At 41.5% G+C, this 3,490-nt stretch overlaps 1 long non-coding RNA gene across 1 annotated transcript in view; it reads left to right on the forward strand.

The window, feature by feature from the left end:
* LOC116186032 overlaps window positions 1-1,161 on the forward strand; it is a 10,932-nt gene extending 9,771 nt beyond the window's left edge. Inside the window, exon 2 of the long non-coding RNA XR_004150951.1 lies at window positions 1,051-1,161. This is a non-coding gene — a long non-coding RNA (uncharacterized LOC116186032). The remainder of the gene's footprint in view (window positions 1-1,050) is intronic.
* Window positions 1,162-3,490: the final 2,329 nt, after the last annotated feature.

Consider the following 3,490-nt stretch of genomic DNA (forward strand, 5'->3'; position numbering starts at 1 on the left):
CCGTTAAGAGGATCGAGCGAGGAGAACAGGAGGAGGAGGATCCACCCAGGTACAACCACCCCTTTGCCCAGAACGGGTCCTTCGACGGAGAGTGGATTACGTAACACGTTTTTTCACGAGATGGATACATCCACACCCAAGGAGGAAGAATATTTTTCGAGGAGAATCGGAGGGAGATCGGGAGAAACCGGGCGATGCTGTTCCGTGCTTCCTTACTTCCCATAGTGGATGCGACGTATGGAATGTAAAGAAGTATGGAGCTGCGCCCGGACGTCGCGTCGTCCTTGCAATCGGATGGAGAGAGAGGAAAAGAAAAAAGAGAGAGAGAGAGAAAGAAACGGCACGGAGAACAGCTGAGGGAAACTTGAGAACCGAGAGTGATCTTCTTTTTTTCCTGTTTACTTCTTGTTCCCTATAATATGGTGGATAACGGTGTACATTCTCGCGAGAAAAGGAAGAAGACGAGAAAGGAAGGAAGAGAGAGAGAGAGAGAGAGAGAGGGTTTTGTGCAAAGAGAGAGTTCTTCGAACGTGGTTCTAGGTACGCGGCAAGGGAATGTACAACCGGTGCTATACAGTTCGGTCGTATCGATAGGCTGGATGCCAGAAATAGAGCCGGTTCCACGTATTTTGTAACGTGAACATCTTTCCATGTGGCCTCTCCCGCCTTCTCTATTTACGGTATGCTCCCGTGGCTAACCATGTGGTCGCCAGCTTTATTTAAATTGGCAAAATATTTCCCAGCCCGTTCCCAGGGCCCCCTTCTTCCCCTCCCCCTCCATTCATCTCGTAAACTAGAGATTTTCTTCTTGCAGATGACGCGGGAGATGCAACCGATGCCTGGTTAAAAAAGCACGCATTGTACAACCTCTCTCTCTCCCTCTCTCTCTCTCTCTCCTTCTTCCTCGAAGGATTATTCGCATTCGAGTAAGTATACACGATGATAATTACGATCGCAATTGTAAAAATCTAATTCTCTTCGAGTTGGCTTGGAAAGAGAGAGAGAAAGATATTATCCATAATAAATCACGTCTAATTTTATTACACGCAGGCGGAGACGTGCAGTAGAGTTGCAGGCTGGCGGCGTGGAAGGGAAGGGAAGGGAAGAGAGGAGGAGGAGGAAGGAGCTGGAGAGGAAGGAGATCCTCGTCCGGCGTTCGAGTCAAAAATAGGACGTGTACCACGCATGGTCACAGGCATATTTCCATAAATGAGTTCTCCGGTTACAGGGGTCTATTTCCGGCCCGGGCCGGCGACCCGGAGTTGCACAGCCAATTACAATCGGCTCCAGGACGGATCCCTAGTTCTGGAGAGGATTACATTGCACAGCGAGGATTCGATCGAAGGAAGATTTCTCGAAACGCGCGTGTTTCTTTCACTCCCTCCCCCACGCCGTGAGTGAAAAATTAAAATGGTGGTTTTTACGCAGAGTCCGGTCACCAGTGACGACCTCCTTCTCTCCTTTCTTTAATAGAGGAGATCTCTTTGGAGGAATTAATTTTTCTTTCGTTCGCCGTGGAAAGATATGTAGAAATTCGAGAAATATTTGTAATAATTTGGATTCGTCGTTGTAAGTGTAAGTTACGTTGCGGTGAATGTTTAGTTTTTACGAAGGATAATTGTCGAAAAAATGACGTTGTAATTAATGACGATTACTTTTACATGAATCGGTGAAAGAGTATTGGGTTAATCGTTTCTAACATGGATGAACAATTTTGCTTCCCTTTGCCCCCGAAGAATTTAGAGGTTATTAAGAACTTGGGCGTATTTGTAATATTTAAACGTTTGCATTTGATGTATACGTGGTTGAATACGTGTAAAGTGTTTAAAAATTCTGTATTATTGTTATTATTATTGTTATAAAGATAATAATAGAAGAAATTTATTCGCAATCAAAGTTGTTTCGATTAATTTATTTTTACGCGCATATTCTATTAATAAGTTAAATTATTCGATCGAGCAATTGTATTATATAATCGCTTGCGCAAACTATTAATAACTCTCGCGTGTTTCAAATATCGTATTCCTATATTTATATGTTTACTTTGTACGAAAAGTTTTATTTACGGAGAGTGCTATTTTACGATTAATTGCATCAACGACTGTGTATCAATTTGTATTATACAATGATATACGTGTATATATACGATATATGAAGAGTAATTAACATTGCAATAAAAAGTCGGCAATAAATAAAAATTATTATATCATATCATTATTAATTTGGATAAAAGAAAAAAAGATAATTTTTATTTCGTATTCATAAAATCAATTTGTCGAAAAATTGCGAAACATTTGTTCAAATTCATTTCCTTCAGTTATCGGTAACGAATTGAAACTTTCATCAAGTTATCATATACATATGTCGGTTGCAGTTCACTCGAGGCCCGTAACACGGCGCTGAACGATAGCCAACCAGACCGAAAGATAATCTCGCCTCTGGTAAAACTTGCCTTGCTTAAACTTCTTACTTAAAATTCCCTAATTTTCAAAGAACAATATCCTCGTGTCATTCGTCCTTCTTAAAAACATAACCACACTTTTTTTTTTGATAAAAAGATCATCCCATAAAATTTTATTCTATTCTCAATTTTAACGAAACAAAGAGATCCCCTCCCAAAAGACTCTATAATATATATATAGTTAAAAATTTCAAATTTATTAAAACGCTCAAATATAACCAATTCGTTTTACAATCTCAAATCCTATTTTGCATTTTATCCGTTATTCGAATTCCTCTCTTTTCCGATTTTCCAACGTGCAAAAGCAAGCTCGAACCTCAATTAACATCCGTGTTTCCCTTTCCAGGGATCGAACCCCTCCAAGCCCTGCCAATAAAAGTTGGGTAAACGGTCGATTTACGGGAAGGGGGCTGAGACAGTATCGCAGGTATGAACGTTAACCCTAATAAATAACCGACGGTGTGGGGAGGGGGCGTGGATGTGATCCCAGCTATGCGTGGAAGCCCCGACTATTCAGTGGATGCGGCCACGGCCGGATTTGCATTGCCGTCATTGTCGCGATTTGAATCGGTCGCTCCTCGCTCTGTCGCGGCGGCTTGTTTCCATTGTGGCAAATAATTCTGCGGCGCGGCGCAGATTAACGATTCCCTTGAATGGCGGAATCGCGACTATCAAGGTGTCTACGCGATTCGGTTTATTCTACGTTACTTCGGCGAGGAGACGTCCGAGCTTTTCGAATTATTATGCTAATTTTTCTTATCGACGGAGGAGGGAAAAGGGGATGGAATTCGGCCCCGCTTCGAAGAGAGCAGAATAGTGCGAGTGTTTTTTCGAAAGAGAGAGAGAGAGAGAGGGAGGGAGAGAAGAATTAAACGTGCAAAATGAAGAGGAAAAAATGGTACGAATGTTAGGACAAAAGAAAGAAAGGACAAAAAAGACAGAAGAGGAGATGTATGTGAAAAATATAAAAAAAGAAAGGAAGAGGGAGAAAAGGAAAGAATGAGAGATAAGAGGAAATAAGAAAGAAGA

The sequence above is a fragment of the Apis dorsata genome, unplaced genomic scaffold (genome assembly GCF_000469605.1).
Source record: "Apis dorsata unplaced genomic scaffold, Apis dorsata 1.3 scaffold_389, whole genome shotgun sequence".
In the NCBI taxonomy this organism is placed as follows: domain Eukaryota; kingdom Metazoa; phylum Arthropoda; class Insecta; order Hymenoptera; family Apidae; genus Apis; species Apis dorsata.